Source organism: Lynx canadensis, chromosome D3 (assembly GCF_007474595.2).
Source record: "Lynx canadensis isolate LIC74 chromosome D3, mLynCan4.pri.v2, whole genome shotgun sequence".
Taxonomy (NCBI): domain Eukaryota; kingdom Metazoa; phylum Chordata; class Mammalia; order Carnivora; family Felidae; genus Lynx; species Lynx canadensis.
This window is the reverse complement of record NC_044314.2, coordinates 75387911-75404157: the sequence shown is the minus strand read 5'-3', so window position 1 is coordinate 75404157 and position 16247 is coordinate 75387911.

Below are 16247 nucleotides of genomic sequence, written 5' to 3'. Positions count from 1 at the left end.
AGATTCTGCTACGGCCCTCTCCTTGCCATCACATTATTTGTTGATGCCTAGTCCATGCCAGAAACCGTGCTGGGCACTGGGGTCGTAGGGATTAACGAATTTCTCCCAGTGCCCGGGCTGAGAGCTTTGCATACACTATTGTGCAATCCAACACAAGGCAGGTGTCATACCCAGGCTCCAAGGTGGCCCCCAGTGATCCCTGCATCCTGATATCCACCTGTTGTGCAGTTCTCTCCCACACGAGGGGAATGACCTGTGTAACAGCATGGCTGACGTGACAGCTCGTGACTTCTGAGGCTCAGTCATTAAAGACATTACAACCTTTGCCTTGCTCTCTTCGCTCACTCGCTCCAGGGGAAGCCAGTCGCCATGTCGTGAGGACACTCAAACAGTCCTACAGGGAGATCCACGCAGGGGGGAATTGAGGAGCCACCTTGGGGAGTGGAAACTCCGGTCCAGTCAAGGCTGTGGATGAGACCACAACCTTGGCCAACATCATGGCTACAATCTCATGAAGAGACCCTGAACCTGAACCACCCTAAGCCACTCCACGACAACTATGAGATTCTTAAATGGTTATTGTGGGGGCGACTGGTTGGCTCAATTGGTTGAGCGTCCGACTGCGATTCAAGTCACGATCCCACGGCTCGTGAGTTTGAGCCCCACATTAGGCTCTGTGCTGACAGCTCAGAGCCTGGAGTCTACTTTGGATTCTGTCCCCGTCTTTCTCTGTCCCTCCCCCTCTCACGTTCTGTCTGTCTGTCTCTCAAATATAAACATTTAAAAAAATCTAAATGGTTATTGTGGTAAGCAATTAAGTTTTGGAGTAATAGATAACTAATACCATAGCCGTGGGAAAGAAGGAAACATAAGGAAAACTAATAAATAGGAAACACAAACAAATGTGGCAAGAAAGAGGACCGCCATAAAACATGTAATTATATAATCACTCTATGTACATATAGATTTTTGAATGTGCTGATATATTGGTGATATATATTTTATGTGTGCTATTATAATATAATCACAATAAATGTGAATGAGTTAAATTCACCAATTAAAAGAGAAATCTTACTTCATTCTTTCCTCAAAATAATTCTATGTGACAGGCATTATTACACCCATTTTACAGATGAAAGAATTGAGGTTCAGAGTAGGGAAGAAACTTGCCCAAGGTCTCTCAACTCAAAAGCGATAGGGTGGGACTGAAGCTGGTCCTTCTGACTCCAAAGCCCTAAGCTGTATTGTACTGTTTTGTATTGTTAGCGTTTGTATTGTTAGCTTCTTTGGATAGAAGAGGAAACTGAGACTCAGAAAGGGTGAGTGACTTGCCCAGGGTCACACAGCAATATTTCAAAACGAGAGCCAGAAGCAAGCATCTGACCCATTGGTGTCTGCCCCGTGACCTATGGAGCTCTGTCATCAAAGCACAAGAATCTCAGGGGTTTTCTGTCTTCATACCGGCTTAGGACAGCTAGACACACTTGGCTGTGGCCAGAGAGACCCTCTGGGGTCAGGTGGATGAGCATCCTCAGCGGGGAGAACACCGGCACAAAGCAACTCGCTGGGGCACAGGGTGGGGTGGCTCGATGCATCGAGCTGAACTCTGGTAATTACATCAGGGGCCGGCAGCGTAATTTGTATCTGGGTGATGAATGTCTGTGTTTTCGGGCCTGATTGCCCTATTTACATTTGGAATTTGCTGATCTATTATTAATGTCTCCTGGAGGCCAGGGCGATGAGCGTGAGGAGCTGGGGAGTCCCCTCCCCCAACGATCCAGGGAGCACTAGCTCTTAGGCCCTAGCTACCCAAAGCTCCACCCTAGCTCCCTTTGTGTGACCCCAGTTTTCATGGGGCTACTGGACTCATCGGCAGAGGGGCTGACCTGGGATGAAGTTTCCCAACCTCTAATATACCCACGTACACACACTCGGATGTACGTATGTGAGGCCATGCACTCATATGTGTATATACATCTACATCTTTATATACCCACAGGTACTTTCATATGAACACACACAAGGAAATGCACACATGGATATGCACACACCTTCATGTGTACGTGCACGAGTGTGCGTGCATGTACGCAATGTTGTATTTTCCCCACCCCAAATCCGTATGTTGAAGTTCTAGCTCCAAATGTGATGGTATTTGGAGGTCGTACCTATGAGAGGTATTAAGGGCTAAATGCGGTCATGAAGGTGCGGCCGTCATGAAGGGACTGTGCCCTTATTAGAAGACATGCCAGAATCAGAGCTCTGTCTTCTCTCCATGCAGGTGAGCCAAGGAAAGACCATGTGAGTCCACAACGAGAAGGCAGTTGTCTACAAGTCAGGAAGAGAGCTCTGCTCAGAAACTGAATCAGCTAGCACCTTGATCTTGAACTTCCTGGACTCTAAACGGTGAGAAAAGAAATTTCTGTTGTTTAAGCCACCCAGTCTTTGGTAGCTTATCATGGCAGCCCAAGCTTTGACACACACGCACACCATCCCGTGTCCAGTCACGCTGGGAGCAGCACACCTCGAGAGTGGTACGGTTGGATCCGTGACCCATGGACCCAAACGGCCTGGGTTTGAGTCCCAGTCCTGCCACTTCCCAGCTGTATGACCTTGAGCAAGTCACTTCACCTCTCTGTGCTTCTGTTTCCCCAAACGAAAAATGGGAACAATAATGTTACCACCTCCTAGGATTGTTGCAAAGATAAATTAATAGAACTCATTTGCCTGGTGCACCATAAGCACTAGACCCATGTTTGCTATGCCCATTATTATTGTTGTTATTTATGTGCCTGTCACATAAGAGGCTGAGGCATTTTGTTGCAAGATGATGAAACGCACCACGCTATACCCATACGCTCGTAACACACACACACACACACACACACACACACACACAGGGAAACTTCCAGGGCCCCACGGTTTCTCCCTGAAGCCCCTCCCAGCCGCTCACTCCTCCATGCCTACCTCAAGCCTGCAGGCAGGGTGGGACTGGGGAAAGACCACTGGATTTGGCTTTTCTAACCAAGCATCAGACCTCGGCTCTGCCACTTACTGGCGACATGACCTTGGCCCAGGAATTCTAAACCTCAGTTTCGTGATCTACACAATGGGGGTAATGATAGAAATGAGCTCGGAGAAACTGCACCTCGGATGGCTGGCTCACGGCGGAGTTACGGGCGGTGTAGGAATCGACACACATTTTCCCTGCCCAGGCTGGGCCCTGGCGCGTGAGTGACTGCGCTGGCATGCAAATAAGTATGCAAATTAAACTCATTCCCTAAGACTGTGGGAAGCCAGGCACGCCCCAGCTGAAAGGTTCCATTTCCAACCGGCTCTTTGTTGAATGGCACCGGCTAGGGGTGAAAGAGCACTGGACAGGGAGTCAGAACATGCGCCCCACGAATGACCAGCCCAGGTACGACACGCGCTCACAGGTGCCGTGCGCATCTCCTTATATCGGCACCTCCGCGCAAACACACACGCACAAGAAGGCGCGCCCGTGCAAGGACATGCGAATACTTACGGTGCATCCACACGGGAAGGGTCTGGACCTGGAGGCCGGTGGTGCTGTGTGGCCTTCTCCGAGTTCTGTACTTCTCTGGGCCTCTGTATTCCTCCTTTGTAAATGAAGTAAGTCATACTTGGCCCCTATTTGGTTGCGGTGAGGACCGAATGAGACAAATAGATGGCAAGCGATGATCGTGGTGCCTGGTATACAGTAAGCACTTAATATCTGGCGACCATGTTATGAGCATCCTCATCTATGAAGTGTGAGGCTGGAGGAGGTGCTCTCTGAGCTCCCGGTCAGCTCAAGGGTCCCGTGGTTCTGTGAGCTGCACCCATGCCCCACTCAGAGCCTGTCAGCCATCTAGGCCGGAGGACCGTGTGTGTGTAGGTTCCAGAAATTGGCCCCAAAAGGTGATTCTACTATCCTTCAATCCAGTTCATACTGGAACTTCTGGCCCATGGCAAGTATGAATACTATGCTGGCTGCCCTGTGACAAATGTGGTAAACTGAGGGAGGGGTGTGAGTCACCAAGGCCAGCTCAGAGCTGGAGGCGGGACCAAAAGCCAGAACCAGGCTCCTGGTTGCTCAGGGCTGGGCTGGTGCAGCCGGTGATTTCTGGGGCCTTCTCTGCTCAGAGCAGGGCCTGGTGGCCAAATCTGAGTGTGCTTCTACTTTAAGATGTGGTCTGTTCCAGGGTCACCAGGCCCCAAGCAGTGGCTCCAAATGATAAATAAATAAAATCCGATGTGAAACCCCCAGGGCAGCCATATATGGAGTATTTACCACACAGATCATTTCCAGCTGTTCTACCTCGTCCAGGAGCCTGAGACAAAGCAGCTTACATGCTTAAAGTCATGTAGCTCAAAAGTAGCAGACGCGGACTCGAACCAGCATCCCTCTGACTTCAGAGGCCCTACCCTCAGCTCACGCGCCAGCGCCTCCCCCAGAGAAGCAAGGCGGAGAAAAATGAGTTCGCCAACCGCAATAGGCCAGAGGCCTCGGTTGCTCCGCGGGTGACTGGAGGGGACGTGAGGCCCAGCAGCTCGGGCACCGCGCCCTCCAGGAAGCCTCCCGCACCCCGCCCCGGTTTCCCTGCGATCCCAGGGAAGGTCAGCAGCCAGCACATTAAATAAGGCCATAAATTTGTCATGAAGGCCCGGAAATGAACGAGGCTCATCATTTATGGATGGAATAATTAAGCCACTGTGCTCAGTGGTTCACTGAGGCCTGTGCCCAGGGACCAGTTTGGAGATCTGGCTGTCACCATCCTCACCCCCTGGCATCTCAATCCGGACCCTGGGGCGCGCAGACTCCACCAGCAGCCGCAGCTGCCCACAAGCGCGCCCGGCAAGAGCTCCGCCCTCATGATGTCACGACCGCCCAGGCCAATCCCAGGCAGGCTTCTCTTGAAGGTCCGCCTCTCGGGTGCCCAGGCCCTTGGATGGAGGTGGTGGACCGGCGTCTCCTTGGGGTGTAAGTCGGCTTCTTCATGTGGTAGAAAGTGTAAGAAATTTGTTTAAATGTTTATTTATTCTTTTTTTTTTAACGTTTATTTATTTATTTTTTTGAGACAAAGAGAGACAGAGCATGAACAGGGGAGGGTCAGAGAGAGGGAGACACAGAATCCGAAAAAAGCTCCAGGCTCTGAGCTGTCGCACAGAGCCTGATGTGGGGCTTGAACTCACAGAGCATGAGATCATGGGCTGAGCTGAAGTCAGACGCTCAACCGACTGAGCCACCCAGGTGCCCCTATGTTTATTTATTCTTGAGAGACAGAGAGAGAGCATGAGCGGGGGAGGGGCAGAGAGAGGGAGACACAGAATCCCAAGCAGGCTCCAGGCTCCAAGCTGTCAGCACAGAGCCCGACTCGGGGCTCGATCACAAACTGCAAGATCATGAACTTGAGCCGAAGTCGGACGCTCAACCGACTGAGCTACCCAGGCGCCCCGCGAGTGTAAGAAATATAGACTGACTTGGATTCAAATCCTGACCCTTTCACTCCAGCTCTGTGTGTCTGGACTGCTCACTTCACTTCCCTGGGCCTTTGTTTTCTCCTCTCAGAAATGGGCAGGGGTGCCTGGGTAGCTCGGTGGGTTGAGCCTCCGACTCCCGGTGTCGGCTCAGGTTATGATCTCCCAGTTCGTGAGTTCGAGCCCGGCGTCGGGCTCTGTGCTGACAGCTCGGAGCCTGGAGCCTGCTTCAGATTCTGTGTCTCCCTCTCTCTCTGACCCTCCCCCGTTCATTCTCTGTCTCTCTCTGTCTCAAAAATAAATAAACATTAAAAAAATTTTTAAAAATAAAAAAAAAGAATAAATAAATACACATTTTTTTTTTATTTTTTTTTTCAACGTTTATTTATTTTTGGGACAGAGAGAGACAGAGCATGAACGGGGGAGGGGCAGAGAGAGAGGGAGACACAGAATCGGAAGCAGGCTCCAGGCTCTGAGCCATCAGCCCAGAGCCCGACGCGGGGCTCGAACTCACGGACCGCGAGATCGTGACCTGGCTGAAGTCGGACGCTTAACCGACTGCGCCACCCAGGCGCCCCCACATTTTTTTTTAAAAATGGGCAAAATAGGGGTGCCTGGCTGGCTCAGTCAATAGAGCACGTGACTCTTGATCTCAGGGTTTTAAGTTCCAGCCCCATGTTGGGTGTAGAGATTACTTAAAAACAAAATATCCTGTTTAAAAATGGGCAAACTAATTATTTTATGGATTATGGGGAGGATAGAACTAAATAATAGTTATAAAGTACCATGGGAAGGCCTGGCATATGCGAAGTGCACCACAAACCCAGCCTTTCCTTCCTTTCTCCCAACAGAACAGTCAGGCAGGCAGGAATCAGGAAGCTTAGAGAAGCAGAGAGATTTGACCAAGGATACGCAGCGTGAGCAAACAGTGGGCGCCTAGTGCCCAGAGCTTCACCTGGAGCTCCTGTCACCTGTCATGTGTGGAAGGCGCAGCCCATTCTCCAACAAAAGGTTGAGGCCCCTGACCCCTCCCTGCCCCTGGCTACTCCAGGTCTGCAGAAGGAAGAGGTATTTGTAAAGGGGACCAAAAGCACTAACATTTATGGAGCTCTTGTGGTGACCAGGCATTTTCCTAAGGGCCCTGCAATTATGATTTCACTGCATTCTCTAGAGGGCCCTTGGAAACAGGTACCATTATTATTGTCTCCATTTTATTTTTTTTATTTTTTTATTTTTTTTAACGTTTATTCATTTTTGAGAGACAGAGAGAGACAGAGCATGAGCGGGGAAGGGGCAGAGAGAGGGAGACACAGAATCCCAAGCGGGCTCCAGGCTCCGAGCTGTCAGCACAGAGCCCGACGCGGGGCTGGAACTCACGAACCGTGAGATCATGACCTGAGCTGAAGTCGGACGCTCAACCGACCGAGCCACCCGGGCGCCCCCATTGTCCCCATTTTAGAGATGAGGAAATGGAGGCTTATGCTCAGACCTTGGAGACACTCAGCCAAGAGGTAGAATTTGTGTGTGGTTTCCTGGGCCCCAGCAAAGCCAGGCTTGGGAGGAGGGTGGCAAATTGAAGACTATTTGGAGTTTGAGAGAGATGTCACTTGACTAGACCAGCCGTGTTCCAGAATTCCAGCTCTGTTATTCCATGCTCTTCAATGGGTTCAAGCTCTCATTTTACAGATGGGGAGACTGAGGCCCCGCCACCAGAGGCAGAACCTTGGGGCCTGCCCATCAGCTCTCCAGGGCCCGTCCCATTGGTCATGGACACCAAGGCTGGCCCAACCAGAGAGGTCTCCAGCACCTGCCTTGAGGAGGAGTCTGGACCCTCCTCCCCTCGCTACCCCACCCACCCTCCATCACCATGGCAACCATGCAGGTGAGTCTCATCACCGCTAATCCTCTAATTACCAGCCACCTCTTCAATCGGCTGTAATTACTTTGGGGACACAGTTAACCTCTCATTAGGAACGCACGGCCGCTTTCTCCAAAAGCGCAGCGGTGACAAGCCTAGTAATTTACCGCCCCGGCTCGCGGGGCCGCTTTGTGTTTAACTCGGGCGCCATCGCATCCCTGTCATTACTCCAGCCCGGTTGTCATGACGATTAATCATTCAATCCCTCATCAGCAACTTTTGCCAAATGTCACCCCGCTCTTGATCAAAATCCATCCTGCAGCCCGACACTGGGGGACTAATGACTTGGAAATAGGCTTCTCCATTCCCGAGAGCTTTTCCCCAAGACTCCTCAGCTCCCTCCAGAAAGGAAGAGGAGGGTCTGAGCTCAGTGTGGTGGGGGGGGGGGGCAGTAGTGGGAGCAGAACTGGCCTGCGTTGGGTGCTTATTCTGCACCAGGCACCTGAGGGGCATTGTCCCTCATGACAACTCCCTGGAAAGGGAAACTGAGGCTCCAAGAAGCTGGTGGTTGGACAGCAAGGAAGTATGGAGAGATTCTAACTCAGACCTGTCTAACTCCAAAGCTGAGCTCTTTTTACCAAACTTCGAGGATAATGCACATCGCCAGCTAGCAATATCCTGGAATATCACGGTTTGGGCAGCATTGTAGAAATGAGCCAGCCCATTGAATTCAAGGCAGAAGGCCTTAAGAGACAACTCTGGGCACTTTCTGATAAGGAGCCCCATCTAGGGTGAGCAGCTAACTGTCATGAACACCTATGTCCCAAACGACAAGCAGCAACATCCAGTAGAGAGTGACCTCACAAACCAGGTGGAGAAATAGACTGAAACACAGCGGTAGTAGGTCCGTGAAATGATCTAGACTGAGATTCTAGGCCTGGGGTCATTGTTGCTTAATAATGGACTTCAGTCGCCCGTGAGCCCCCTGAAAATGCAGGATACATTGTGATTGGATGTGAGCATGTGCGTTTTTCTAGGGAGATGCTACAAAAAAATGTTAAGAACTACTGCTCTTATCTTTCCCCATATCCTTATCTTATAGAAGGGGATACTGAGGCCCAGAGAGGAACCAAGACTTGTCCAAAGTTCCAAAACAATGCAGGATGGGAACCACTGGTCCAAGCAGGTGTGAACTCTTTCTCAGGTGCCCAGGGCAGCCAAGTAGGTCAGTGCAAAGGGAGGAATTCCTACTCCTTCAGAGTGGCTTCCAACCCCCCCAGCTCCCAGCCTCCTGAGAAAGCCCAACCCCCACCCTGCTAAAGGAATCTTTCCGAGGCCCCTCCCAGGGAATGTTCCTGCTGGCTGGGCCGCCAGCATGTGTGAGACATAATTACAGCACGTTGTAAATGGCATTAACAGACTGTCACAGCAGCCACATGGTATTAGCAAACGGCTCTGTCTTCATCATGCAGTCCCCGCAGCCTCCGGGCTGGAGCACTTCCCAAGGGGTCTCCCAGGTCCAAGTTGCAGAAGTCTCCCGGCAGGGGATTGGGGGTAGGGGCAGCGATGCGGCTCACAGAGGCCTGGAGATTCCCCCAAGACTTTCTGAGGTCTCAGCAAACAGCTGAGTAGAAAGTTAGGAAATCTGATTTGTAAACCTGGTTCAGCCTCGACGAACTAGCCTTTATCAGGGAGCTACTTAGGAGCCAGCCTCTCTGGAATGTAATCTTGTTTATACCTTATAACCACAACCTAAAAGATTATATTCTTCATTCTGCTTTATAGATCAGTTGACTGAGGATCAAAGGGGAAAGGTGATTTCCCCAAGTCCCTTCAGCTAATGGGTGACAGCTGTAGGATTCAAAACAAGTTCCAATGCCTCCGGAACTTCTGGTTTTCCATATATCATGCTGCCTCCTTGGAAAGGTCTCTGATCAGTTTTCTGTCGATAGATACTATAGCCTTGAAGATAATTCCCTAAAGCTACCAGCCCACCAGAAACTTACCAGCCCCTGAGCTCTGATCCCTGGGGTTTCTGTGGGAGCAACATAGTAACAACATAATAATCATCAAGATTGTAACAAATACTGTGTATTTCCATACAGTTTCTTCTATGTTCTTTGTAGCAAATCCATGAGGGAAAGAACAGCTCTTTCTTGGAGTTGAGAACTAAGGCCCAGAAGGGGAAAGTGACTCTCCCAAGGCTTCACAGCAAGTTTGTGGTGGAGCTAGAATGAATTCCCCTTGTCTCCTTGATTCCCGGTTCTGGTTCTTTTCCGTAAGCCACTGAGAAAGTGTCCATAAGCCTGAGGCCAGGGAGGGGGCATTTACTCTTCCAGGTGCCTCCTGCCCTCTCGCCTGCCCTGTGGGCACCGGTGATTTATGCTTTATCCAGGAGGCCTCCAGGCTGCAGGCAGCAGGATGGGCTGCCTCCCGACTGGTAAGCAAATCCCCTGCTGAGCAGGTCATATTTTATCCGGGCTGCCACCTGCCAGCTCATTTGCTTACAGATACAGGTGCTTCATCAGGGAGGAATTAGCGATTACTTAGCCCAGAGACCCTGGCAGACGGAAGGGCAAGCCAGGGCCATAGCTGGGGTGGGAAGTCAGAAGCCTATCTGTGAGGTCTCTATCTCCTCCCAGGCCACTTAGCTCTGCTCTGGAACCAAAGGGTAGGAGCTAGGATAGAAGAAAGGACCTCTCTGCTTTGGGGAAAACTGACCTCCCACTCCCAACCTATATCTTACCAGTTCTCCAAGGGTGGGTGCCAGTAGCCCCATTCCCTGCAGCCTTCCCAGATCCTCCACACCTGCCAAAAATAACAAGATAGTAAGTCTAACGGTCCCACGATGTTTATTGGTGCCTAGGACTCTATATGCATTGCCTCATTTAATCCAAATCAACTAATACGGCATTTTTAAATCTCCATTTACAGATGAAGAAATAATCTCAGAAAGATTAACCAGTTTGCTCAGAGTCATGCAGTAGGTGAGTTACAGAATTTAGCCTTCTCTGATTTCAGACCTCTTCTCCTAACCAGAGCTCCTTGTCTCCCCCAGGCTGTTCCCCAAACCCTGTACCTCACTTGCTGAATTTTGTTCACTTGTTTCTTTATTTACTTATTTTTTAAATAATTTTTAATCTCAGAACAATTTTAGACTTACAGAAAGATTACACAGATAATACAAAGATTTCCCACATGCCCCACACCCAGTTTCCCCCGTTATTAACATCTTACATTTGTCACAATTAATGAACTCATATTGATACATTATTATTAACTAAACCCCATTCTTCATTCTGATTTCTTTGGTTTCTACCTAACGTCCTTTTTCTGCTCTAGGATCCCACCCAGGATACCCCACTGCATACAGTGGTCACTTCTTCTTAGTGTCCTCTTGGCTGAGACAGTTTCTCGGATTGTCCTTGTTTTTGATGACTTTGACAATGTTAAGGAGTACTGTTCGGATATTTTGTAGAATGTAACTCAACTGGGATTTGTCTGATATTTTTCTCTTAATTGGACTGAGGTTATGTGTTTTAAGAAGCCACGGAGGTGAAGAGCCACTCTCATCCCATCAGGGGCACATACTATGAGTTTGAGATATCACTATCAAGCTTAATGTTGATCACGTGGCTGGTGTAGTGTTTGCCCGGCTTCTCCACTTTCCCCTTCTTTGCATATTGTATTTTTAGACTGAAACACTGGGGAGTTATGCTCCCCCTCCTCGAAGGCAGAGGATCTACATAAATTATTTGGAATTCTTCTGCACAGGAGATTTGTATATTCTCCCTTTTGTTTATCGGTCCAGTCATTTATTAATATCGGTATGGGCTCATTGGTATTTATTTTATACTTCGGCTTATAATCCAATACTACTCTGTTTTTTTAAGTGACACTTGGTTCTTTTTTCCTTGGTGTATCAGCATTTCCCCAATTCTATTCTGAGACAATCTCATTCCATGGGATTTTAACAGGCAATCCTCTTAAAATAGGTTCTAGAGACAAGTCATTTGGGGTAATAGTGGTTGAAAAGGGTTGAAAAGAGATCTTGACTGTAGGACTTGTCAGATCTTTTAATGTGCCAATAATGTGAGTAGTGAATCACCCAGAGGGGGATCTAATAGGCAACATTTCCCACATTTCTTTTCCTGACACCCTGGGGTAGGGTGGGGAAGACACAGATGAGAAAATAATCTAACTATGTATCTCATCTTCCCCTGAAGACCAGAAGTTCTTAAAAGCAAAGATGATGCTTTATTCTCATCTTTATCTCTAGAAATTAGCACTGAGGAGGTGCTAAGGGAATGTTGTTGGATAATGGAAGGATGGATGATGAACAGATGGATAGATGCGTGGATGGGTGGGTGAGATGAGTCCGAAGGATTTGTAGTTGGTAGATGGATCTATGAGCAGATTGGTAGGTGTATTGGTAGGTGGATGGATGAATGGATAGATGGATGAGCAGGTTGATAGGTGGATTGGTAGGTGGATGGATGGATGAGTAGGTTGGTAGGTGGGTGGGTGAATAGGTGGGTGGATGGATGCATAGATGAATGGATGGGTGGATAGATGAATGGATGGATGGATGGATAGACGGATGGGTGGATAGATGAATGGATGGGTGGGTGGATGGATGGATGGATGATGGATGGATGAGCAGGTTGGTAGATGGATGGGTGAATAGGTGGGTGAGTGGGTGGGTAGGTGGGTGAATGGATGGATGGATGGATGGATGGATGGACAGATAGATGAGCAGGTTGGTAGTTGGATTGGTAGGTGGGTGGATGGATTGATGAATGGAAGAGAAGAGTGGTGGTGGATGAGTGAATAGGTAGATGGTTGGATGGATGGATGGATGAGTGGGTTGGTAGGTGGATGAGTGAATAGGTGGGAGGATGGATGGATAGATGATGCATGGATGGATGAGCAGGTTGGTAGGTGGATGAATGAATAGGTGGATGGATGGATGGATGGATGCATGCATGCATAGGTGAGATGGATACATGGATAGATGAACAGACAGAAGGAGCAGAAACACCAGGCCTTGACTCCCTTCTTTCTGTAAGCTGGGCATTTGCCCATGAGGAAAAAGCCTCTGCCTCGACTAGTAGCGGAATAACTTTGAAATCAGACAACAAAGATGTAAGTCCTGGCCCTGTCACCAGCTGTGTGATCTTGGACAAGTCTTCTAGACTCTTCGAGTCTCAGGTTTTTCATCTGTCATAAGGGACTAGTTACTATATCTCAGGATTGCCAAGAGCCTTAGATGAGCTAATACATGTAAAGTCAGCTCATTAGATGCCTTCCTTCCTTCCTTCTTCTCTTCTTGTCCTGTGGAAGAATCCAGTGCCCTGATGCCCCCTCTGGAGGTGGGAGAGCAGAGCCTCTGCTTGTAGGGTGTGAGTTTTTTGGGGGTCCACGGATAGGTTTTACTGTGTTCTGGAACCCCTTGAATAATACACAAAACTGTGTGTGCAGATGAACTTTTTTCTGGGTAGGGAGTCCATAGCTTCTAGCAAATGCCCAAAGGGGTCCATGACCCCCAAAAAGCCAAAGACTCTGAGGGTTGGGTCTTGACTCCTGTCACATGCTGCCCCAGACCCAGCCTTCAGGCCCAGTCCTCAGGCCATCCACCAGGCTCACTAGTCATCGGACCCCAGTCCGGTTCTTCCTCTCCACAGGGAGAGAGATGGGCAGACCTGGATCTCAGGAGGGTGCAGGCCAGGATCTGGACTGCTGCCAGGGAATCCAGGCCCAAATATGTACAGAGACCTCCCCACACGTCATCTCCTTCAATCATCCGCAAGCCCTGGGACAGAAGAGCTGTTACCATTCCCATTTTAGAGATGTGGAAACAGAGGTCCCGAGACGGGAGGGGAAGGGCACACACAGAGCTAGCGGCAGTGCAGGGGTTCAGATCCAGTGCTGGCTGATTACGGAGCCCATGCTCTTTCCATGGTGTCGCAGGGGACCGAGGCAGTCCCTGGGGGTGCAAAGTGGGAACAGGGCTGCAGTATACCCTTGTCCAGCTGTACTCTACCCACAGGCACCTGGTTGAGGCGGTGGGATTGGAGGTCAAATGTATCTGAAATTCAGCTTGATGTCCACTAGCTGAGGCTTATACCAAGAGGCTTGAAGAGCCTAGAGAAAATGCAGCCTTTTGGTAATTGTTGTACCCAAAAGGGTGATTTTTCCTAATTGGTCTGCCCGAATGGGATGCCTTTTCCTAATGTCAACAAAGCCTCCACATAGGCTTCCTGAACTCTCAGTGGAAACACATTTTAAAAGGCAAGCACAGGGGCCCCCGGGTGGCTCAATCGATCAGTTAAGCGTCCAACTCTTGGTTTCAGCTCAAGTCATGATCTCATGGTTCATGAGTTTGAGCCCTGCATCGGGCTCTGCACTGACGGTGTGGAGCCTGCTTGGGATTCTCTCTCTTTCTCTGCCCCTCCCTCACTCCCGCTGTCTCGGTCTCTCTCAAAATAAATAAATAAACTTAAAAAAAATAAATAAATCAAAGGCAAGCACATTGGCAGGGGCTGAGAACCCAGCTTCTAAGATGACACTTTCCAGGTAGGGTCCCCAGGGCTCTACGTGCCAGGAACAGCCAGCCCAGCTTCAGCAGGTGAGAGACAGTTCCTGACATTCTCCCAGAGAAGCTGGGGCCAGCGAGGAGGGGAGATGGGACTTCATTCAGTCTGCTCAGCTGCCCTAGAACATCCCCTCCTACCCCACTTAGCCCCTCTCTTCCCCCACCCCCCACCTTCTGAAATCCAGGTGTGGAAGGCAGGGCCCCGTCTGTGGTCATTCCCTGAGCCACCTGGATCTCAAAACTAGTACTGTCTTTCTAGGGAAGGGTGGGCAGGCCCTCCTGATCTCCCAGAATGACTCCCTCCACTGGCATCTCCCAGGAGCTATGGCTGCTCCTCCCACTGGCTGGGTGGCCACTTGTAAGGAATGATCCACCCGGGTCCTTCAGCCCCGTTTCCACTCCCCTTCCTATCCTCCCCCTCCCTGCCACCGCCTCTGGCCTGATTAATTCCCCCCAATCCGCCATGCCACAGGGACTAATCGGGCTCGTGCTCTGCTAATGGGCACACGAGAGACCTGACAAATGGCTCTGTTTGTGGGATTCCCAGGCTGGGCTAGGTTAACCTGGCACACCCAAGCCACCCCAGGTTTGCCCCTGAGAATACGTGAGCTGGAGCCCTGGGTGGGAGGGGAACGCAGAGGACCCAAGACAGAGGGAGGTCCCCACTATAACCCTCGGATTAACCCAGCCCTGCCACTTCCTGGCTGTGTGACTTAGACTAGGTTGTCTCCCTCTCTGGCCTTGGCATTCAGGCTCCGGCTCTGTCTGCAACGGGCCTCATCTCCAAACTCAGCTCCTCAGGTGTGCTGGCCCTTCCTCTCCATCCGGCCTGCCGATCACAGAAGCTTAGTCCCAGCTGTCTGGAGAGAAACCTGTCTGCATGCTAGGTGCGTGTATGTGCCTAATTATCACTTTCACTGATACATAGTGTGTCGATATTGACATGTGGCACGCAATTTTAAAATAATAGCAAAATATACACTTGTCTTTACTGTAAATTCCTAGAACGAATTGATCCTCGTAAAACGCTTTTCATTGATTTTTGCCAAACTCTGGCATCAATAGCCAGCCTATAGTCGGACGTGTTGAACAAAGGGTAGCTCAGCCTTGAATCTCGGTTGCTATTTTCACGTAAGTGCGAGTGGGCAGGCTGAAAGTGGGACAGTGAAGGTGGACATCGAAACTTCACTCCCGTGTCGGTGACGTGAGCAACTTCTTCGCTCAATTGCCTAATGGTTTCTGAATACTGGAAGAATATCTCTTCAGTTTCTTTGCGCTGTTCCCAGCTCGTGGCTATAAACAGAACACACTTTTTTTCATCTGCGTTAACATTGTCTCCATTACTTCCTGTCCTTTTTAAGTTTATTTATTTATTTTGAGACAGTGTGTGTGCGCGCAGGCGCGCGTGAGTGGGGGAGGGGCAGAGAAAGAGAGAGGGGATTCGGAGCAGCCTCCACACTGTCAACACGGAGCCCACGCCAGGCTCAAGCCCACAGACCTTGAGATCACAACCTGAGCTGAGGTGGGACGATCAACTGACTAAGCCACTTCCTAAGGGTAGACGAGCAACCTACGGCTAAGTTAAGGCCCCATTGATAACACTTGCCATTTATCAATTATCTGCCGACGGTCAGATACTGTGATTTCAAACCTACCAACATGTTGGTGAACGTGGGCTTGGGGAGAGACGCACAGATTCCACTGTATAGCATTTCCGTTATAAAGATGACTTCAAGTGCATACAAGTAGCACAATGTAGTTAAAGCATTAAGGGGGCACTTGAGTGGCTCAGTCGGTCGCGTGTCCAATTTCTTGATTTCAGCTCAGGTCATGATACCACGGTTGTGAGATTGAGCCCCACGTCAGGCTCTGTGCTGACCATGGAACCTGCTTAAAATCCTCTCTCTCTCTCTCTTTCTCTCTCTCTCTCTCTCCCTTTGTCCTTCTCCCCCACTCATGCACGCTCTCTCTCCCCCTCTCTAAAATTAAAAAAAAAAAAAAAAAGAAATGATGAGTTTTGAGTATTTACTAGTTGTAATATGATTGACTTAGCTGTAAGTTTATATAATTTAAATGTCAGTAATCACTGTGTGTTGTGTAAAAAAAAAAAAAAAAAAAAAAAAGTGGCTGAACTTTGTCCCTGGTTCCTGAGAGGAAGACTGAATCCTTGGACTTTCTGAAGTGATGGGGAGAATGTGTTATTTGTGAGCCCCTGGGATCACACCGGAGTTGATGCTAAGAGATGGGGTGACTCAGGATGGGGCCGGTCACCAGAAAAGACCGACCATGTGATTAGAAGGCTGGGGCTTTCAGGAC